We start from the raw sequence: 25,076 nt of genomic DNA on the forward strand, positions 1-25,076 counted from the left end.
CCCTGACGGGACTTTCCACACATTTCAGCAACAACCGTCTCCAGAATGGGGAAAGGGACCATCTGTTGGCCTCTCCTCAGGAAGGACTGCGGCTCAACCACAGTGCCAATAGCTATGAGGAACAGGTCATTTTCTTCAGTTTTCTGGGCAGTCCAGCTTGAGGATAAAGTGAGAGTAAATAGGATAGATACTCTGGACTGAGTAAGAATCCTTGGAGTGTTTGAACTTCAAAGAAAGAGGTGCTTACAGAAGATAGAACGTAACTTTCTGTTAATGTGGCCAAATGGGACTTTAAGTAACAAAGCTCCTCTGAATGGCAAAGCAGGACACTGAGACAGGGCACCATCTTGGATTTAGAATTATGAAACCCAGGGACTAGATAAATACCTTTTCTTGCCAAACTCAGCTTGCCATGAAAAGGTCAGCCATGATTGAATTAGCCCCATCAGAGCCCACTGGTCCTGGGAATGATATCAACTTGGCCCTCGGTACCTCATTCATACTTGTCCAATAATCTCTCAAAAATAAGATAAAATAAGGAACTGCATTAATCGCTATGATCCTGGTCAGTCACTCATATTCCACAAAGGTCAACTTCCTTCTCTCTAAAACAACAGTACGAATGTTTACTTTGTAGCTCTGTTGAAATCATACCATGAAGATTCTGGCAAATTTTAAATAGTCAAGAAATGGTAGCTCCTCTTTTCCCCCTCCCCAGTTCACTGCCCTCTCGAAACAATAAAAATAAGTTATTATAAAGTAACCAGAACAATTAAACTGATATAGATTGAGCACTTACAGTGTGCTAAAGACTTTTCTAAATGCTTACGTATGATTTCATGGTTTGATTAATTTAATAGACTTAAGAAAAATTCCAGACTTTTAATACATCACATGCCATAGCATTGCCATATAACACTCTCCTGGCTGTCTGAATAAACCACAAATCCAGAGAGACAAGATAAGATGAGAAGATTATATCATAGTTGACTCAGAAAATTTGTTATCTTCATGGCATCTATTTATTAGTTAATTTTATAAATTTTTGAGGAAAAATAAGGAATAAAAAGATACCAATTGGAAAAACTAATATTCAAAGTTGATCACAGTAATGAAGACAGTAATGTATTGAAGAAGAGAAAAGACACATCGATCAATGGAATGGAACAGAGAGCCCCGAAACAGAACCCCACAAATATGCCCAGTAATTTTTGACAAAAGAGCAAAAGCAATTCAGCGGAGGAAGGATAGCCTTTTTGGTAAATGGTGCTGGAATAATTGACCATCCATTGGCAAAAAAAAAATGAACCTTGACCTACACCTCACACCTCATGCAAAAATACTAAAAACGGATCATAAACTTAAATGTAAAACTATAAAACGTGTAGAAAAGAACATAGGAGAAAATCTTTGAGACTAAGGACTAAGTAAAGAGTTCTTAGACTTGACACCAAAAGCATAATTCATAATAGGAAGAATAAGTAAGTTGGACCTCATCAAAATAAGTTTTCCTCTGCAAAAGACTGTATTCAAAGGATGAAAAGACGAATTAGAGACTGGGAGAAAATATTTTCAAATCACATACCAGACAAAAAAGCTTTCTAGCTTTAACATAAATAACCTTCAAAACTCAGCATCAAGAATAATCTAATTAGAAAACTGGACATTGACACAGAAAAGACATTCACAGACATTTCACCAAATAGGACATACGGTGGCAAAAACACATGAAAAGACTTTCAACATTGTTAGCCACTAAAGAAATGCAAATTAAAACTACAGTGAGATACCATTACACACATATGAGAATGGCAAAAATTAAAAAGAGCAATAACACCAAATTCTGGCAAGCATGCAGAAAAACTAGATCACTCATATATTGCTGGTGTGGATGTAATATGTTACATTCTGGCAAACAGCAATTACTGTCAAAATTTAAAGTGGACTAACCATACAACCCAGCAATCCACTGTTGGGTGTTTATCCCAGAGAAATGTCTTATTTCCACATAAAAACGTGTACATGAATATTTATAGAATCTTAATAGCCAAAAACTTTAAACTATCCAAATTTCCTTTAATGAGTGAATGTTTAAACAAACCATGCTGTGTCCACACCGTGGAACACTATTCAGCAATGAAAAAAATCCCCCCAAACAAAAAACAACTATTGATACACGGAACATCTTGGAGGAACCTCAAGGAAATGATGCTGAATGAAAAAAATCAATCTCAAAAGGATAGATGCTGGATGATTCCACTTATTTAACATTTGCGAAACGACATAGTAACAGAGATGAAGAATAGAGTATTGGTTGCCAGGGATTAAGGTTACGGATGGGAGGGAGAAGATGGGTGTGGCTATAAAGTGGTGACAGAAAGGTGTCTTGTGGTGATGGGTGCTGTTGAATATCTTGATTGTGGTAATGACCATTCAAAGCTCCACAGATGAGAAAACAGCATAGGGACACACAGAAGCATACACATACTTGCATGAGTAATTGGTGGCATTTAAATAAACTCTCTAAATTGTACCAATGTCAATTTTTTGATTTTGATGCTGTACTATAGTTGTGCAAGATGTTAACATTAGAGGAAGCTGATGGAAGAGTGCCCAGGATCCCTCTGTACATTTCTTTGCAAACTTCTACGAATTAATAATTATTTCAAAATAAAGAGTTAAAAAAAGCTGGTATGAACATTATAAAAATATAATTTATTTATGCTAAAGAGGTTTGCCAGGGACACTGAAAGACTTTTACATTTGTTAAACTTTCCTAAAAATAAAACCCATTTCCTTTTCTTGAAAATATTTTAACAGGATGACTTTTGACCATTAGAGCTGGTATAGACAAATCAAGCCAGTGAGAAATATACTTAAGTGGTTTCCAGGTGACCATAAATGAGCTGGACAATTTGTCATTTTAGGAAAAGGAAAACAATAAGCTGGGCATGAAAATGTATCTTTTATCTTTAGAATTTTTCCTGCATGAATTGCAGATTGCTTAGACCTCAATATTGTTTTTATTTTTTGTTTTACTTATTTATTTAATTTTGTTTCATGACCTTAAAAAGAGGACAGATGTTGCAAAATTGTAAACAACACAGAATTGTTTTTAAAAAAGAAGTGACTTCCTCTGCCTATAAATCAAAATTGATCCTAATAAAAATACCAAGAGGATTGGTTTTATTTTTTGGAAAGTAGATGAACTAATTCTAAAGTTCATACAGAAAAATGACCAGTGACTTTAAAATACGTCTACAAATTCTTTAAGAGATGGGGCTCGATTCCATCCTTGAGTGTGGCTAGACTTATTTCTCACGAATATGATAAAGTGACATGTGCCATTGCTGAGACTAAGTCAGAAGTTGTGTGGCCAGCTCCTTGATATTCTTGGATCAGTGCTCAGGAGGAAGTCCACTTCAACACTGTAGGATACACACTGAGTTCTATAGAGAGGTCCACGTGGTGAAGAACTGAGGCCTCTTGCCAAAGCCCAGAGGGAAATAGATCCGCCAGCCCCAGTCAAGCCTTGAGATGACTCCAGCGTCAGCTGAGATCTTGACTACAACCTCATGAGAGACCCTGAGTCGGAACTACCCCGCTCAGCCACTCCCTAACTCTTCACCCACAAAAATGGTGAGGTAGTAAATGTTTATCATTTAAGTCACTAAGTTTTCAAGGGTAATCTATTATATAGCAATAGATAATTAATATAATGTATAAGCAAAAACAGCCACAAAATCTTAAAAGAGAGAAAATGAAGGAGGATTAACCTGATCATATAGTAAAACATATTCTAAAGCTTCAATAATTAAAACAATATGTTACTGGCATAGGAATAGACATTCAGATCAAAAAAACATAATAGAAAATTGATAAATACACATATCCATGTGAAAATTTATGGCATATGGTAAAGGCAACATTTTAAATCAATGGGAGAATAAATGGAATATTCAATAAATAGCACTGAACAAACTGAAGAGCCATCTGGAAAAGTAAGTTGGATCCATACTTTATACTTTATACTTTATAAAAAATGAGTTACAGATAGAGCAAATACTTACATGTTAAATATAAAAAATAAATGAAACTAAATTATGGAAGAACTTCAAAAAAATCTCTGAGTAAAATCTCAAAAAAGCCTTATAAGATAAGACTGATCAATTTGATCACACACACACACACACACACAAACACACTTTTTCTGTATGCAAAAACATTACAGACAAATGACAAACTGGAAAAAAATATTTGCTGCTCATATCACAGAGAAAGAACTTATCTTCCTAATTTATAAAGAGCTCCTATAAATCAATAAGAAAAAGACCAACAACCCTGTGAAAAAACGAGTAACAAACAATTGTCAAATCAGGAAATACACATGGCTTTTAAACATATGAAAAGATACTTAATGATACTCATAATACAAGAAATACGAGTTAAAACTACAGAGTGATACCACTTTTGATCTATCAGATTTGCAAAGATGAAAAGACTTGATGAAACCCTATGCTGGCAAGAGTATGGAGAAACAGACCCTCTTGTGCATTGTGGGTAGGAGAATGAATTGACATTTCAAGGTCATTTTGGCAATTTTGTTATTTGTCCAAACTACAGATTTACTCAGCACATCCATTTTTCGGTTTTTATCTCATAAATATAGTCTTACATGTATAAAATGAGATACGTATAAAGTTATTATTTGCAGCATTGATTAGAACAGCAAAAGATTAGAACAGCGTAGGCATTTAAAAGGAACAGGTGCAGTAAATTATGTCACACACATACAATGAGATAATATGTAGTCATAAAAACAGTTAAGAAAGCTAATTATATACAGATATGATATATATGCAAGATACATTTAAACGGTAAAAAGCAAGGTGCCAAGGGTTAATACCATGGGAAGGGAAACAGACTTCACTAAAGTAATCGAGCCAGTCACTAAACAAATAAAAATTCAAATAACAATAATGACAAGCCCTGGAGAGGTAAGGGACTAGTACCCAGAGTTGATACAATATACGATCTAAAATGTCCACTTTCCAACCAATATTTGCAAATATATCCCATAGCACAAAGGAGATTAGTGGTAGTCAAGTTGCACTGAGCTAAGGAAATGACTACATATGGTAAAGTAATATTATAACAATGTACTGTTAGGTTTATAACAATAATAGATGTAATATGCTTAACAACAATACCACAAAAAGGGGCAAAGGAATAGAACTACTTAGAAGTACCTTTATTCACTGGAATTAAGGTAGTATAAATCTGAAGCTGATTTCAATAAATTAAGAAACATATGGTAAAAACTAGAGCAACTATCAAACCACGCCTAAGAAATAGCTTAAAATCATTAAAGAAATCAAAATGTTACATTACAAAAATGCACTTAATGTAAAAAAATGCAGTAAAAGAGGAATAGTGGAACAAAAAAAGACATGGACGTATAGGAAACAAATAGTAACATGGCAGGTGTAATTCCAGCTCTATCAGTAATAACATTAAATGTGAATGGGTAAGAGAAGAAATAATAACAACTCTTCAGAAAATCTACCAAAAAAAATCGAAGAGGAAGAAACAGTTCCCAACCCATTTTATGAAGCCAGTATTACCCTGATACCGAAACCAGACAAAGACACGACCAGAAAACGGACCAAACAGACCAAAATGTCTTATGAATATGGATGTGAAAGTCCTCAACAAAATACTAGCAAACTGATGCAACAACACATTAAAAGAATTATCCACCATGACCTAATGAATTTCTCCCAAGAATGCTAAGTTGGTTTAACATCTGAAAATCAATGTAATACATCACATCAATAGAATAAAAAGCAAAAATCACATGATAATCTTAATAGATGCAGAAAATGCATTTGAAGAAAATCAATACCCTTTCACGGTGAAAATACTCAACAAACTAGGAATAGAAGGGAACATCACTCCCTATAGATTCAACAAAATACCTATCAGAATCCCAGCTAACTTCCTTGTAGAAACTGACAAGCCAATTCTAAAATTCATATGGAATTGCAAGGGACCCAGAATAGCCAAAATAATCTAGAAAAAGAAGAGCAAAGTAGGATTCATACTCCTTGATTTCAAAACTTACTATAAAGCAACAGTCATGAAGACAGGGTATTGGGTAGGATGGCTAGAATTAAAAAAACAGATAATAACAAGCATTGCTGAGGGTGTGGAGAAATTGGAACCCTCATACACCGCAGGAAGAAATGTAAAAATGGTCCAATCATTCTGGAAAATAGCCTAGCAGTTCTTTAAAAGGTTAAACATACCTTATAATAGTCAAAAAGTGGAAAAGACTCAAATGTTCATGAACTGATAAATAGATAAATAAATGTGGTACATGCATTTAACAGAATGCATAGAATGGAATATTATTCAGCCATAAAAAGAAATGAAGTACTGACACTTGTTACAACATGGATGAACCTTGAAAACATTATTCCAAGTGAAAGATGACAATCATAGAAGAGCACATATTGTATTCTTCCATTTAAATGAATTGTCTAGATAAGCAATTCTGTAGAGACAGGAAGTAGATTAGTGGTTGCCTACGGCTAAGGTACATTGGGGAGAAATGAGAAGTGACTGCTATTGGCTGAAAAAAATGTTTTAAAATTGATTGTGTGATTTTATTTATCTGTGATTGCGTTTATTTGTGAATATATAAAAACCACTGAATTGTATATTTTAAATGGGTGTATTGTATGGTATATTAATTACATCTCAATAAAGCTGTTTTTTTTTTTAAGTGGCCAAAGATAAAAGACTTGTTACGTATGGAGGAACAAAGGATGACATCAGAATTCTTGTCAGAAACAACACAAACAATGAAAACATTGGAGCAATATCTTGAAGGTTCTGGAAAACAAAAACTGTCAGTGTAGTATACTATACACAGAAAAATATCTTTCAAAAATGAATGTGCAATTATCACACTTCTAAATAACAAGTCAAAGAAAGTCTCAAGAGAAATAAAAAAATAGTTTAAACTAAATGAAAATTAAAAAATAGAGCTTATTAAAATTCATGTGAAAACTGTGCTTAAAGAGAAATTTGTAGCATTAAATACATGTATTGGGAGAGAAGATCTAAAACAAAGAATCTAAGCTTCCACCTTAGGAAACTAGAGAAAGAACAATTTAAGTCTAAAGTAAGCAGAGGAAAATAAATAATATAAATTTGAGCATAAATCAATAAAACTGAAAACAGGAAAACAATAGCAAAATATCAATGAAACAAAAATATGGTTCTTTGAAAAGATCAATAAAATCAATAAACCGCTACGAGGCTAACCACGTAAAAGAGAAGACACAAACATGCTAATCAGTACATGTGCTTATCAGTACAAGTACTGATAGGAGGATGAACCTTGAAAATATGCTAAGTGAGAGAAGTTAGTCACAAAGGACCACATGTTATATGATTCCATTCACCTAAAATGTCCAGACCAATGAAATATATAGAGACAGAAAGTAGGTTAGTGGCTGCCTAGTGCTGGGCAGGGAGAGACTTTAGAGGACAGTTGGGTGATACGTAAAGTGTATCGTTTTTTTGTTGAAGTGATGAAATGTTCTAATTAAAATTTTAAATAAGAATTTGAACATTGGCATTCCTTTGGTTAACTATGACACAGAGATATGCTTTGTTTGGTCAACAGTGTTTTTTAAAATTTCAATGGGTCATCAAAATGTAAATATCTGAGATTTCATATAAAAATCTGAAATTTTTTGCTTCTCTCAAAAAGTTAGAACATGTATCATCAACTGGGTCCTCAATTGTACAAGATTTGGTCCCTCAGATGGAACACGTGCTCTCTAGTTTGTCCCCATTACTCCCACCTGGCTTGCTTCTCTCATTTACATCACCTATTTGTCCCAGGAACACATTTGGGTTTGTGTCCCTCTGCCTTAAATGGTTATCTATTAAGTAATATTAAATTTACAAGTAAATTTAAGGTCTTTGTGGAAATCATTAAAAATATCCACAAATATTCCAGTTTTCCTCTTCTTTCCATGAATGTGGCTGAATTGTACTTCCCATCCATCAAGAATTTAGACATAGCCATGGGTGGTGGGCAGAATGATTGCTTCCCAAAGATGTCCATGCCTTAATTTCCTGAACCTGTGAATATTATATGATACATGGCAAGGGAGAATTTAGCTTACACAATGGAATTACGGTTGCTAATCGGATGACCCTATAATGAGGTGATTATCATGGATGATAATCTAGATGGGCCCAATGTAATTACGAGGGGGAAGAGGGAGGCAGAAGAGTCAGTGTCAGAGTGATGAGATGTAAGAAAGACTCAGTTGGCCATTGCTGATTTTGAAGACAGAACAGGACCATGAGCCAAGAAATGAAAGCAGCCTGTAGAAGCTGGAAAAGGAAAAAAACAACAAACCAAAACCAATTCTTCCCTTGAACCTCCAGAAAAGATGCAGGTCTCCTGAAACCTTGATTTTAGCTAAGTGAGACCCTTTTTGGAATTCTGACCTCCAAAACTGTAAGATAAGTTGGTCTAAACCACTAAATGTGTGGTAATTTGTTACAGCAGCAATGATATACCATGTAACTTATTTTAACAACATATGAGAGTAACATTTAATTGCCACTGTGAGACACCGCTGCACTCCCTTTGAATTAACCACTGTAAATTGTAGAAGGCAGAGATGGAGTGTTCATCCAATGTGCATCCCTGAATGAGGAACAGTGATCCAGCATGGATGTGTAATATGATTTAAAAAACAAACAAAAAAAACCCTTTGTTTTTAAGCCACTGAGATTTCAGGATTTTGTTAGTGTAGCATAACCTATCCTAACTGAATGGCCCTCTAAGGAAGGAATCATACAACCAATTTGTTATTCTCACTATATTAGTGGGGAGCAGGGAGCTTTTTTCAGCGTCTGATAAATACTGCATCCTCATTAAAAGGAACAGTTACATAATAAATGAGGAAATGAAAAATATTGATCTAGTGACTGAAAGTAGGAAAGTCCCTCAAAATCCTTAAGGTTTATGCACACATACTTAACGCATTTTGTTATTTTTGAATAGGTAACTTGGGGGTGGGCCATATTAGCTGAAAACTCTTATAATACTTCCCCCCCTACAATTCCATGGTGTGTACTATGTGATTATATCTTCATATGACAATGATTTTGTAATGAGGAAAAGGAATTTAGTCTTTATTCTAGAATGGTTGATCAAAATTTATTTTTTGCTACAGAAGATATCAAAAAAAGTTTCAGCTTCACAATTAGAGGCAATTTCGAGTAAATGTTCAGGGTGGCGATCAAATTTGACACAACTTCTATCCTTTTTTATCTTTTAATAAATAAGCTGTCCGGTTTCGGGGCATTTCAAGATTTTCTTGTGCAATGACTCATCATAAATCCTCAATATACTCAGTTTTTCACCAATGTCCTTTTAGTGAGATGAGTTTTATGTTATCTCTGTAGATATCACTAGTTTTTGTCAAATCAGCAAGAAATTTGTATTTTTTTCCAATGTGTTTTCATGTCATTCACTCCTTTAATTGTATTATCAGATAATCCAAAAGCCTATACTTTTATTAATTTATTATTTATTAATTCCTCTTATAAATTGTTGCTTTTGTGTGACCTGAAAATATTTGGTACAATTTGCTACTCAATGTGAGAATAATTTTTATTCATTTATATCATTTTTGGCTTATTTTTTAAAATCATTTTTGTTTCATATTCTATTTGTTTTTTTATCTGAATTTTCCCTTGGTTCCTTTTTTCTTTTTTAAAAACAGAATTATTGAGATATAAATGACATACAACAAACCACAGATTTTTAAAGTATACAATTTGATAAATTTTTAAATATGTATACACCTATGAGGCCATCACGACAGTCAAGAGGGTGAACATATTTTTCACCTCCAAAAGGTCTACATTCATCAGATATATGCTTTGCAAAAATTTTTTCTCCCGGTCTTTTCATTATTTTGGTTGTCTTTTGAAAAGCATGCTTTTAAATTATGTTGCTGCTTGATTTATTTTTTTCTTCTTCTCTTGATTATGCCTTTGGTGTTGTATCTAAAAACTCTTTGCCTAATACCCAGGTCATAAAGATTGTCTCCTATTTTTCTTCTAGACGTGTTATAGTTTTAGGTTTTTCATTTAGGTCTATGATCCATTTTATTTTTTGTATGTGGTGTGAAGTATGGATTCAAGTTCATTTTTTCATACGTGGGTGTCTAATTGTGCTAGCACCAATTTTAAAAGGTTGTCCTTTCTTCACTACGCTATCTTTGTGCCTTTAAGACATTTTTTATATTTACAGAAAAGTTGCAAAGCTAGTACAGAGAATTTCCTCATTCAGTTTCCCTAATGTTAATCTCTTAGTTTTGACAAACAGGAGTTATATAAGATGTTAACATTAGTACATTGCTATTAACTAAATTCCAGACTTTATTTAGATTTTACTAGTATTTCCACTAATGTCTTTTTTCTGTTCCAGGAACCAACCCAGGAGATCACATTGCATTTGTTTTCATGTCTTCTTATGTTTCCTTGGTTTACACATAAGTCAAATAAAAATGCACTAGACCAAAGTCTTAAAACACAGACAGGAAAGAACATTAAGTATCATTTTAAAGCACTAATAGTTCTGGCTCTGAAGATTCTAAAGCCAAATACAGGATTTCCTTTCATAGGTCATATTAAACAGGGGCATTTTTAAGTAACAAATATTTCATAGGAATCATCAAAATAATTGCTGCTTTTAATCCATGAGCATTTGGGAAAATATTAAAACGAGGAAAGCAAATGTAACATTTATCCAAAATACTTCATTAAGAATTAATCAAAAAATGGGAAAATATGTACAGAATTAGGTGATAAATAAGATAAATTAGATGGCAATTAATAGTCCACTATTGGAGATTTTATTTCAGACAACCCTGATCAATTGTTGATTATTGTGGAATACAGTTATGATAGAAAACCCTATGAGTGATTTTTAACTTTCTTGTCAACTGAAACTATCTAGATAACTGTGGCTTTATTCTTTATCTTTTTCTATCTGGATGATTTGCATCTACTGTTGAACAACATTTGTAGTCAGTTATATGACGACACAGTTGTAATGAAAGGTTCGAGAACAGAATACTCTTTAAAAACAAGAGTAAGTACACAGTATGTGCTCTGTCTAGGTAATTCTTTCAGGCTCATTGGAGAAAATGCACTTCCTCACTACAGGGATTTGTTGACTTGGACTCGACATTTTGCAACTGTTATTAGTCTTCTTTTCAGGTTCATCTCTCAGATGAAGTATTTTAAAGATACACAACAACTTAGATGATCTGCCCATGATAAAGCTTTCACACTTTGGAAAATTTAAGGACTCTAGAATATATTTTCAAAGATTTGAAGAGAAACTTGATTATAAAGAAGATATGCAACGTGTGTTTTTCTAAAAGTTGATAAAGTTCAAATACACCATTCAATGTCTTAAACAAGTGTAAGCTGACAGGAAAGTTGAAAGACTATTACAAAGAACTGTTTTCCCTGAATCATTTGAGAATAATTTGCTAAACTAATGTCCATCACTTTAGGTTATTTTTACAAACAAGGACATTCTCCTACATAATCACAATCAAATAAAAAACTTAACAGATACTTTACTACCATCTGATCCTCAGACCCCATTCAAATTTGCTAATTATCCCGATAATGTCTTTTAGAGCAAGGAATCCAGTTTATAATCACACATTGACTTTGTTGCATCTCTTCAGTCTTTTTAGACTACAACAGTTCCTTCGTCTTTTCTGAACTTTTATGACCTTGACAATTTTGAAATTATGGTAATTTACCTTGTAGAAATGTCCCTCAATTTTGGTTTGTCTGATTTTTCCTCATGACTAGATTCAGGTTATGTATCTTTGGCAGGAAAACTACAGATAATTAGGCTGTGCTCTTCTCAATCATGGTTTCCATTTGTCTAGTTACTTGATCTATGATCACTTGATTAAGGTGGTGTCTACAAGGCATCTCCACTGTAAAATTAATGATTTCTCCTTTAAAATTAGTAGGTACTTTGTGAAAAGATATTTAAAACTATGCAAATATTCCACTCCTTATCAATTCACCCATACCTTCAATTTATTTATGTTTGTATAGGCTCATGTTTCTTATTTTTTAAATGTGTTACAACCTTTTATTATCACTTTTTTGGCAGTTTTAAAAATTGTGGTGGGGTGGCCAGTTAGCTGTTGGTTGGAGCACAATGCTTGTAACACCAGAGTTGCCAGTTCGATCCCTGCATTTGCCACCATGAGCTGCGCCCTCCTCAACTAGATTAAAACAACTTGACTTGGAGCTGAGGAGTCCTGAAAAAACACACTTAAAATAAATAGAAAGTTTTTTTAGAAAATGTGGTAAAAATACTAATATAAAATTTAACCACAGTTTTAAGTACTGTGTTTCCCCGAAAATAAGACCTAGCTGGACAATCAGCTCTAATGGGTCTTTTGGAGCAAAAATTAATATAAAACTTGGTCTTATTTTACTATAATTTACTTATATTAATTTTTGCTCCAAAAGACGCAATAGAGCTGATTGTCTCACTAGGTCTTATTTTTGGGGAAACACAGTATGTAGTTCAGTACAGTTAACTATATTTACATTGTTCTGTAACAGATGTCTAGAATATTTTCATCTTGTAAAACTGCAAAACTGAAAAAATAAACAACACTTCCTTTCTCTGTCCCCTGTCTCTGGTAACCACCATTCTACTTTCTGTTTTCATGATTTTGACAAGAAATTTGGAACCATGATTTGATTAGGGACTACTCTAGATATCTCATATAAGTAGAATACAATATTTGTCCTTTCTAACTGATTTATTTCACTCAGTGTAATGTCCTCGAGGTTCTGTTACACGTGACAGGATTGCCTTCTTTCTTAAGGCTGAATAATATTCCATTGTATGTCTATATCACACTTTATTTATTCATCTGTTGATAGACATTTGGGCTACTCCACATCTTGGATATTGTGCATAATGCTGCACTGAACATAGGTTTGCAAACACAGGTGTTTTTTCAAAATCCTGCCTTCAATTCGTTGGATATATATACTCGAAGTGGGATTACCAGATCATAAGGTAGCTCTATTTTCAGTTTCTTGAGGAACTTCCATGCTGCTTTCCACAGTGGCTGCACCATTTTACATTCCCACCAGTAGTTCATCAGGGTTCCGATTTCTCTACATCCTCATCAACACTTGTTTTTTGAAAAGGAATTAATTTAATTTAATTTAATTTAATAGTGGCCATCCTAATGAGTACGAGGTGATATCCCACTGTTACTTTGATTTGCATTCCTCTAATCATTAGTGATGTTGAGCATCTTTTCATATGCTTGTTGGACATTTGTGTGTCTTCCTTGGAGAAATGTCTATTCATGTCATTTGCCCATTCTTTAATCAGGTTGTTTCTTTGTTGTTGGGTTGTTAGAATTCTTTATATATTGTAGATATTAATCCTTTATTAGATATATAGTTTATAGTTTTCTCCCATTCCATAGGTTGCCTTTTCACTCTGTTGATTGTTCCTTTAATGTGCAGAAATTTATAAGTTGGATGTGGTCCTATTAATCTCTTTTTTGTTTTTGTTGCCTGTGTTTCCAGTGTTATATCCAAGAAATCATTGCTAAGTCCAATGTCATCAACTTTTTCTTCTATAGTTTTCATCAGGTGTTTTATAATTTTAGGTTTTTTTTTTTATTATTATTGGGGAAGGGGAATAGGACTTTATTGGGGAACAGTGTGTACTTTCAGGACTTTTTTCCAAGTCAAGTTGTTGTCCTTTTCGATCTTAGTTGTGGAGGGTGTCGTTCAGCTTCAAGTTGTTGTCCTTTCAGTCTTAGTTGTGGAGGGTGCAGCTCAGCTCCAGGTCTAGTTGCCGTTGCTAGTTGCAGGGGGCGCAGCCCACCATCCCTCACGGGAGTCGAGGAATCGAACTGGCAACCTTGTGGTTGAGAGGATGCACTCCAACCAACTGAACCATTCGGGAGCTCAGCGGCAGCTCCGCTCAAGGTGCCGTGTTCAATCTTAGTTGCAGGGGACGCAGCCCACCATCCCTTGTGGGAGTCGAAGAATTGAACTGACAACCTTGTGGTTGAGAGCCCACTGGCCCATGTGGGAATCGAACTGGCAGCCTTCGGAGTTAGAAGCATGGAGTTCTAACTGCCTGAGCCACCGGGCAGGCCCTATAATTTCAGGTCTTATATTTAGGTCTTTAATTCATTTTGAGCTAAATTTTGTATATGGTGCAAGATAAGGGTCCAACTCACTCTTTTGCATGTGGATATCCAGTTTTCCCAATACTATTTGTTGAAGAGACTGTCCTTTTTCCATTGTGGACTAGGCACCCTTGTCAAAGATCATTTGACTATATACAACGGTTTATTTCTGGGTTCTCTATTCTGTCCCACTGGTCTATGTGTCTGTACTATCAGTTTTTTGTTGCCTAAATTGTCCCCAATTTGGCCAGGGGAGCACCCATTCTAGGTGGCTTCTGGGTCATTTTGACATGGTTCCATCATTCTTTGAGAATTTCCTTGCTTTCTGGCACAGATATTCTGCTCTCATTACTCACTTTGCCCATGACAGCCGCCAAATCAGCCATTTCTCTAAGGAGCCCCGACTTTTCTTAGCGGGTGAGATATTTAGAAGTTAAGCTCTAGATGCTACGTATTGAAGTTAATGAGGATTGATATTAAAGTGTCACTGTTTCTAGGCCCTCGCAGTGGACAAAGATAGGAAACATATTTATGTACAGAAAACTCTAATCCAAAACCACAGAGCTCATTCTAGTTTTCACCCTTTCTGTATTTTTAACTCTCTTCTCAGACAGTGAGAAACCTGTCTTCTACTTTCCTTTTCCCTCTTGAATTAGTTCCGCCATATGTAACTAATCTCCCATCTCCATTGCTACGCTCTTAACCCACACAGATATCTCCTTTCCTTGCGTGGGCTCCGCCACCCCATACTGGGACCCCCTGCACGAATGCCCTTCTCATACCCCTTTAGAGCCTCTGCCTCCCCATGCGGGGTTACTCCCGTGCATGGATACCCTCCTCATCCTCCAGGCGGTGACAACCCACATCGGCTTTCTTCCCCTTTCTCAGGCTCTGACTCCCCTTGCCAAGATGCAGCCCATCATGGATCCCTTCCTCATTCACCTTGGGTTGTAATACTCTACACGACTTCCTCCACATGGACACTTTGGACTCTAATCTATCCCCCAGCCCATTGGAACACACACACACACACACACACACACACACACACACACACACACACACGCTACCGCTTCCATATAGACACCTTGGTCGTTCCGTTTGGGCTCGGACAGCTTATGCAAGGCTGCCCTCGTGTGGGCAGCCTCGTCACCTTGCTTGAGTTCTGACCCACACACTGGCCAACTACCTGCATTGATTTCCTTTTCACCCTGCTTAGGTGATGCCAGATCACCCTTTTTTATTCTCTGGAAGGTTTTTTGTAATTGGTCTTATTTCTTCCGTAAATGTTTGAAAGAATTCACCAATTATTTTCTTTGTGGGGATTATGAAATTCAATTTCTTTGATAGATAAAGGACTACTCACTTTTCTTCTGTCAGTTTTGGTAAGTTGGGTTTTGCCCTAGGAATTTTTCCAATGAGTATAAATTTTCAAGTATATTAGCATAATTTGTTAAATGCCCTTATTTTTTAAGTTATGCAAAACTTATATTCACTTCCCCCTTTTCATTCCTGACACTGATTAGTTTTACCTTTACCTCCTCAATCTCTATCAGTCTCATCAGGGAGAGCTTTTATTGATTTTATTATCTTTTCCAAGTACCAATTGTTGGTGATGTTGATTCTCTGTTTACTATTTCACTGACTTCTGCATTTATCTCTATAATTGTCTTCCTTCTATTTTTTAAATTTGTTGTGTGGTGTTTTTTTTTCAGTTTAAATGCATTGTATTTTAAAATAACTTACATGGCATGTTTTTCTTAAAATAATAATAATAATAATAATAATGCCTCTGCTCCAAATAAATCAGTCAAAATAACTGAAGAGCTCAAGATAACATCTGTCCTAGTCCTGGTGGGTGGATGAAAAGCAGCAGCCAGTTATGGTGATGACCAGTGATAGATCCAAATTGCCAAATTTGTTAACATTTTTCCATTTTGAAACCAGCCTTAAGGAAAAGCATATATGGGATCATGCCCTCCTCACGGTAGTCCAGCACAGCAACCGTACCATCTGGATTCATATTCTCACCAATAAAGAACTGGTAGCTTTTGAAATTAGCAAGATGTGTTTGATTTGTTCTGCAGCGCCTGTCATAAAGGTGTTATTACTCTTTCTGGTCTCTGGTCTTCCCTTTGATTGATTTCATGTAATCTTTGATGTACTTCTTGTAGGCTTCTTTTGTGAAGCTGGTTTCCTGACAATGATGGTTCGTGACAATATCAACACCAGTGATTACTGTGCTTTCGGTACTGAGCCTTCAGGGCCTTCAGTGGAGGCATTGCCACCAATGAGCGAGTCATCAATGTTACGCTCTGTCCTACTGACCATCTTCCCCTCCACCTCCAGGCACAGGACATCCGTGATCTCCTGGATCTTGTAAATGTCAGCGTACATCTTATCATGGCTAATGAGGTTGGGGTAGGTGATCACGACTGTGGCTGGAAGGAGAACAGGGAGGCACTGGCTTAGCAGGAGCTCCGTGCTGGGGTTGAGGGGCGGGGGAGCGGGCAGAAAAGCAAAATTGCTGTTGTTTTGGTATCTGGAGGTAGCTGCTTAGATTGGGGGATAGCAAACTTTTTCTGTAAAGCACCAGACGGTAAATATCTTAGCCTTTGTGAGCCATACAGTATCTGTTGTTACTTTGCTGTTGAGTACAAAAAGCAGCCACAGACATACATATAAGAATGAATGTGGTTGTGTTCCAATAAACCTTAATTTACAAAAACAGACAGGGGTCTGGATTTGGCCTATGGGCTATGGTTTGCTAACCACTGGCTTAGTGATGAGATCCCTTATAGACTTCTTTCCATTGTCTGTTATTTCTCTTGGCTTTTGTCCACGCCTTGTCTTCTGATTAGGTCAGGTTTTTTTCTTTTGACTGAAATGTCAGAATTGCATTTCATGAACTACAGTTTAAAGCTCTGGATGATGCTATCCTTCCTCCAGATAACTTACTTTTGTTTCTGCAAGGCAGGCAGACTAATGTCACTTGCAGTCCCTTTACTCCAAATAGGGATTGAGAAAAACTGAAGCTGGATGAACCCTTTTGGGTCCCAAATTAAAACTTGAGGTATATGCTTTTTCCTTGCGGCCTTCCACTCTAGTTTTTGTCCCTTAAACCACACGCATCTGTTAAAAACTGTGTTTAGCTTTTAGGCCTCTTGGCCTCTACTTTCAGAATCGGCAGAGAAGCGGTCTCAGATGCCAAATGCTGATCTCCTTTCCTAGATTTTTAACCCCACAATACCTCATGCATTTCTTGCTTTCAAACAGGTATATAATTTCTCCAGGTTTTCCAGTTGTTTTCAGTGAGAAAGTAGGCCCAAGACATCTATTCTGCCACTGCTGGAAACAGAATTCTCTGTATTAACCATTCTGGGTCAATATTTCCTAGTACAGAGTGTGACTTTTCACTATATAGATTTGGGTCTTCAGTTCAGGAAATTATGTTGATTTTCTACTTAGAAGTTCAATTATGAATTTCAGCCTTTTTTTTTTTTTTTTTTTGCCTGCCTTTCTCCTATCTCTGTAATTTAAAAATTCCTCTTTAAAAGCAATAATTCTTAAACTTTAAAACAAAACACTTTGATCTCACTGTGCTCCTTTCAGTTTTATTTTCATTTCTACAGTGGTTTTGCTTTTTTTCTCTTATTTCTTTCCTCAGTCTGTGATTTCATGTTTCATCTTCTGTTATTTGGCCATCTATATTCTTTATTTTTACATTGTTTTCTTCCACCATAGCAGTACATAGTCTCCCCTTATCTGTGGTTTTACTTTTTATGGTTTCAGATACCCGTAGCCAACCATGGTCTAAAAGTATTAAATTCCCCCCAACCATCAACATCATCGCGGCCCAACAACCCAGGCTCACCTGACGCAGATGAGCCTTCCTCTGATATATCATCAGAAGGTCAGTAGTGGCCCAATGCCTGTGTCATTCATGTCGTCACGTAGGCCTTTTATCACGTACATCGCCACAAGAAGGGTAAGTACAGTATAAGATTTTGAGAGAGAGACCACATTCACATAGCTTTTATTACAATGTTATTATAATTATTCTATTTCATTATTGTTGTTAATCTCTTACTGTGCCTAATTTATAAATTAAACTTTATCTATACATAAACTTTATGTATGAATAGGAAAAACCATAGTATGTATAGGGTTCGGTACTATTTGAGGTTTCAGGCATCCACTGGGGGTCTTGGAACATATCCCCCGTAGGTAAGGGGAAATGCCTGTAATTGCTTCATTGCCAGTTGATTTTAGGTCACGGCAAACGTTTGGAAGGCCAACTTCTTACATTTGCAGGGCCTGAGCAAGAGTACAAATGGGAACCCCTGACCATATGTCTAAATTTAAAAGCTATAAATCGAGCTTTAAAACTATTAAATAAAATATAATCTACCCTTCTTCCTTGACAAATATACCTTCACAGGAACAAAAATGTGTAAAGCTATGCTTTTTATATTGTTGAAATTCAGTGATTATCAGAGAACTAAATTGAATTATTACTGCACATGTCTAAGCGTTCTCTTGATGGACCGGCAATGTTTGTATACTAAGTAAATTAAGTACACATATTTCATGTTACAGTACTGATTTCCTTTTTTGCCTTTATTTCAGCACAACCACTTATAATGTTGCTGTACTATCCTCACATCATTTGCACTCCATTGCCAGGAATGATCTATAGGATTACAAACTGAAACACAATTTTATTAAAAGTCTACCACATTTGTACAGATGCGTATACACTTGATACTCTTTGAACACAAAGAGAAGAAAATGAACGCTTGGCACTTTAGTGGGAAACAATAATTTAGTTGCACAGCTATCTTTCACATTTGTGCTGCCAGGAAGAATCTGTCAAGTTAATTGATTTGTCTTCTGTTTCCTAAAACTTGACACTCCGGTCCTTGCTGATCGACGAAGCAATATCAGTAGCAGTACAACCCACAAACCTGCCGTGGTATTTGGACAAGGTTGTCTTTTGTTTTGAAGATACTGGGCAAAGGATTTGCAGAAGCATTTCCCTAAAGGTCTGAGTGGGGATATTCACACAAGAGCCGAAGTTTAGAAATATTAATTGCACTGTGCTGACACTGACCCATTAGATCCAAAGTGACAGAGCTCCCTTGTGTTCTTCAACAAATGTGTGTGCTTGTGACATGTGGGTCCCTTCAAAGTATGGGACCCAGATTAGGGACCCCTTTTGTCTGGGTCCAAGGATAGTGCTGGTTATAATTTTCATTTTCCCTATGAACTGTTTTTCTGGTTACTTTTTTTTTTGTCTAATGCCGAGCTTTACTGCTCTTCCTCACATTTTTTTCTTTAGTGTCTTTGTATCAGTGTAATGCCAAATACTTTACACCGTATATCTTTGCTGGCTCCTTCTAAAAGCTGCTACTTATCCCTCCCCCCACACTACTCCAACAGTCCTCCATCCATTTGCACCTGTTCTAATACTACTTACATATTTTGTCATTTGTGGATTTTGATTTGTAATCCAGTTTTGCTAAAAATACAGTTTGCCGGGTGTTATAGGGTTGAATTGTGTCTCCCCTCTCCTCCTCCTCCAAACAGATAAGTTGAAGTCCTAACTCCTAGTACCTCAGACTGTGACGTTGGAAATAGGGTCATTGCAGATGCAATCAGTTAAGACTTGAGTCATACTAGCAGAGGGTGGGCCCCTAACCTAACGTGACTGGTGTCCTTATGAACAGACAGCCATGAAAAGTCAGAGACACAGGGAGAACACCAAGCTATGATGAAGGCAGAGAGTGGAGTTATACCACTTCCAGCTAAGAAATGCCAAAAGTTGCCAACAGAGCACCAGAAGCTAGTTAGACACAAGGATCGCCCTCCAGTTTTCAGAGAGCATGGCCATAACTGCACCTAGATGTCAAACTTCTAGGCTCCAGAACTGTGAGGCAATTAATTTGTTGTTTTGTGTTACTTAGCTACAGCAGCACTAGGAAACTAATACATAGCCGCGTCTCCCCTCCCTCGCTCTCTTGTTGCTCTGCTTGCTTTCTAGGAAAAGGTGGAAGGAACTTTTGATCTAAGCTGTCACTAAGTTCACTGCTCACTATTTTTCACTTTAAAAGTCGCTAGAATTGCCTACATGATGGCCCCAAAAGAAATGGCTTCCTATTCCATATGCTAACCCACAAAGAATCCTGAATAAATATATACAAGGAATATTCTCAGACATGGAGGCAAAGGAACTTCCCCATAGTAAGGTGTGACTGCATTAGGTAAGGCTTTTGAGTTATTGTGTGTGTCCTTGCTAAGTGCTTGCATTTGTTACAAACAGAGGCTCTCTGTAAGTGGTCATGACCTAAGTTCTGGTAAAAGTCCTTTATGCCCTCCAAGTCCCATATGAGGACATAGGCTTACTATGTGACATAAACAGAAGCTTCACTGTTAGGGCTGCAGAGGCCTCAGTGAGGTCACTATTGCAGACCTTTCTATGCTCCTGCTACCCCCTGACCAGTAGTTCATTGGAGGGTGGATATTTTGTAAAAATATGTACTTCTTGGGGACTTCAACTTTACATACGGCAACAAGTAAAAGATATCCTTTCAAATGTGGCTTGTCCATTCTGAATAAATCATCATGACACTTGGTTTGTGCAACACCTGTCTTCTGTTGATTAAAACATCCCCCTTCCAGCTACTTTCCCATTTCTTTGCTCTTTACAACAATACTCTTTTAAGACTATCTCCTTTCTTTCTCCCCATTCCCTCCTGAATTAATTCCGATCATCCTTTATCCCCACCACTCTATTAGAATCAGACTACTCAAAGTCACCAATGAATTCCAGATCATAAAATCAAATGGTCAATCAGTCATCTTACTGAATCCCTCAGTAGCTTGTGACACACACGTGACTCCCTCTTTTGTGAAATTTGGCTTCTGAGACACCCTTTTCCCACTTCTACCTGTCTCTCTCTCTCCTTCTCCCTCTCTCTCTCCCCTCCCTCCCTTCTCTTCTTCTTTCTTGGCTGTCTTACTTCACAGGCTGCCTCTTCCGTCTTCTTTGTTGCATTATTCTATTTTCCCAATTTCTAGGCATAGGAGCACCCTATAGTTCAGTCTGCTGACCTTTTCTCTTTATCCAGCATCACTCTTTCAGTGATCTCACCTGATTTAAATACTCTTTAGACATTGATTCTCACAATGCCAGATATGTATACCCAAACGATGATTTGATATCTCCACTAGGTGGTCTAATAGCTTTCCCAAACTCAATATACCCAACACAAAACTTTTGATTTCCACTCCTACCAAAAAAGTTCTCACCCCACTCTCCAGTCTTCATCTCAGTAAAAGACAGCACTGTTTTGTTTCTTAGGTCAAAAACTAGAAATATCCTGGATTTCTTTCTCTTGCATTCATCTCTTGTCCATCAACAAATGAAGCTGGCTCTACGTTAAAACACACTCAAAATCATACTGCTTCTTCACTGCTATTACCTTAATCTAAACCACTATAATTTCTCACCTACCCTAATGCGAAATCATTCCAATTGGCCTGCCTGCTTCCACAATTGCCCCCTAACAGCTCATTCTTCACATAGCAACCAGTGATTGAATGCAGGATTGTCACTCCTCTACTCAAAGCCTTCCAGGTTTCCTGTCACACCATGAGTAAAAGCTAAAATCTTTACCATTCCCTATAAAGCCCTACTCAATTATGGCCCAAATACCTTCCTACACCCATTTCTGACCATTCTCTTCTCTCATTCTACCAGCCTTTGCTTCTTTACTTACCCTTTAGGGCATTTGCACTTACTAGTCCCTCTGGAAGAACGGTCTCCTTGATCTCTACATGGCTGACTCCCTCACTATCTTCAGATCTCTGTCCAAATTGCACCTTACAAGGGCCTTCCCTGACAAACCTATAGAAAAGTACCCAGCTTATTTCACTTAATAACTTCAACACCGACTAGTATATTTGACCATTGTCTATCTTTCCTCACTAAAATTAAGCCCCAAGACAAGGATGTTATCTGTCCCTTTCAGTGCTGCATTTCTAGCACCTAGGTCGGTGGCCAGCATATTTGTTGAAAGAAAGAATCCTACCTGATGCTAGAGAGATGCTAAGTATATGATGTCCTGATTCAGACCCCATATTTGACCTCACATAAAGCCGTTCCAAGACTTCCTGATACTACAGTACCACTTCTTTGGGGGCTAACCCTGGAAAGTACATATATAAAAGCACTCAAATAGTGAAACTCCTGAGCTACATCTTTTGCAACCAACTTATCTGCATACTATCCAACAAGCACTCATTCATAAATTAGGAGCCCTCCAAATTGATGAAAATATACTCACTACTTCATGTAAAAATTAACTTCCCACGTCTTCACTAATCTTGAGATGAAGGCATTTGTTTTTTTAAATTTTGGTCCTAGAACAGTGCCTGGCATCAAGTGGGCAACTCAGCAATTCCTGAAAGAATGAATACACAGATCTCATTGGTAATTAGAGCCTGTCAAGTAGTGTGAGGCACTATTCACCACCACACCCAAACTAGCTTCCCTAACCCAGCTTGGCCTGCCCCCTAATGGTAGCTGCTTCCAGCCCTGTGTGCTAGGTAGGGCCCATTCTGTCCCAGGAAGACTCTGGTTCTGGTGACCTCCATCTTAGCCACTTTCTTCAGGAAGCAGACTCCAACTGAAATCATCATTCCAAGATTTAGGAGCTGTTAGCACAAATAGCTGTTTTTCAAAACAGTATTTGAATAAAAATAGGTACCCTTCTACCATAAGAAGAGTGAAAATGGTTTAGCACAGGTAGATTACTAAGTACAAAGGTGTTGGGCTCATCAGAGTGGCCCCAGAAGGCATAAAATTCCTGAACAGTCTGCTCAGTGAGAGAGGATGGCTGTTCAGTCTACATTCAAATACATGACTTGTATTATCACTGCATCCCATCCAAGATAATGAATACAGCTGTTTTTGTGCAGCCTCACATGCAACTCAAAATCTCAGAATGTTTATCCTGTTAACGACCATTGCTGGTAACTGCCCTCCTCCCAACACCCACTCCAGTACCCTGGACAGGCTTCCTCTACCCTGTATTGTGTAACCGTACTTTCCCACAGAAAATAGTGTCATGAGTTCACTCCTGATAAATATAAACCTTGTGATCTCCTTTGGAGTTATTTAAAGTTTTGAAATATGGTAGTTTTAAAATGTACCTTTTCAAACTACACATGCCCTTCTTCCATGTTGAGAATCTGATAAAGCAAGAGACTATGTATCATGATCTATTTGCTACCTCCATGCCCTCACTGGACTGTTATTTCCCACTTCAAGTCAACCGTACTCAAACAAAATTTCAGATAGAAGTCGGTAACTGACTGTTTTAAAGTATCATTTATAATGTTTTTGGAGAAATACCTTAAGTATTATCTTAAATACCTGTATCATTTTGTAGGTATGATGGCAGCTTGGCCTATAATTCAGTTAGACTTATACAACAAAAAGCCTATTTCTAACATATTTCAGAATATGAGTGTATTACAATGTATATTTGCAGTTCAGAGACAAAGCACATGGGTACTAATCATTCTGATGAACAAACACACTGACACCTTAGGAGCCCCCTGGAATGCGGCCCTTATTATATTCCTCCACCTCCCTGCCCCCAGAACGACTATGGTGGATTTTGTTAATGATTTCCTTGTACATATTACTTGTCTATGGTTCCCCTAATATAGGATCCACATTCACAATTTTGCCTGTTTGGGAACTTCGTATAAATGGAATAAAACTGTACAGATTCTTCTGTGACTTGCATCTTCCAGCCAACATAATTTTAAGATTCATTGATGTTGCTGTGTGCAGCTAGAAGTCTCCTATTTTCAGGCTATACATACAGTATTTCATTGTACAAATGCCCTACTATTTGTCTACTATAAGGTTGGTGGACATCTGAGCCATTTCCAGTTTTATGCTATTAGAAATAATGTTGCTATAAACACTCTTGTAAATGCCTCCTGGTGCAGGGATATGAGTTTCTCTAGTGTATATATATATGCACATTTACTTTACCAAGTAATACTAAACTGTTTTCCAAAGTGGTTGTACCAACTTTACACCCCTTCCAGTATTATTTTTCATTGCACCATACCCTAGCCAATACTTAGAACTGATGAAACATTTTTTGCCAATCTTGTAGGTGCAAAATAGCACCGGTGATTTTAATATGCATTTCTTAGATTAACTAATGAAGTTGAATATCATGTATTTATGAATTTTTTTTCTGTGAAATGCCCCTTCATGTCTGTTGTTCATTTTTCTAATGGGTTCCTGCCATTGCCTTATAGATCAGTAGGTAGTTTATTGTATATTCTTGGTTTTAGTCCTTTGTCAGTGTTACGTGTTTTAAGTATCTTCTCCCAGTTTGAGGCTTCTCTTTTCGCTCTTTGTGGTGTCTTTTAATGAATAGCGGCTCTTAATATAATGTATTCACATTTATCAATCTTTCCCTTTATGATTTGTACTTTTATCTTAAGAAATCTTTCTCTAATCCAAGGTCATAAAATTATTTCCTTCTTAAAACAGTCTAGATTTGCTTCTCCCATTAAGTCCACGTTTAATTGACCTAGAATTGATACTTGTGTGTAGCATTAAGATCCTTTTTTTCTTAGTATAGTCCATAGCAACTTTCATTCTAGCATATACCTAGTTTTCATACATGTGGTTTTTGGTCTCTCTATATTGTTGCAAGGTCTGTTTAT

The 25,076-nt window shown here is 36.7% G+C and overlaps 1 pseudogene; it reads right to left on the reverse strand.

Moving 5' to 3' along the window:
- Positions 1-16,236: 16,236 nt before the first annotated feature.
- LOC109456569 (translationally-controlled tumor protein) lies at positions 16,237-18,290 on the reverse strand (annotated as a pseudogene).
- Positions 18,291-25,076: the final 6,786 nt, after the last annotated feature.

Source organism: Rhinolophus sinicus, linkage group LG02 (genome assembly GCF_036562045.2).
Source record: "Rhinolophus sinicus isolate RSC01 linkage group LG02, ASM3656204v1, whole genome shotgun sequence".
NCBI lineage: Eukaryota > Metazoa > Chordata > Mammalia > Chiroptera > Rhinolophidae > Rhinolophus > Rhinolophus sinicus.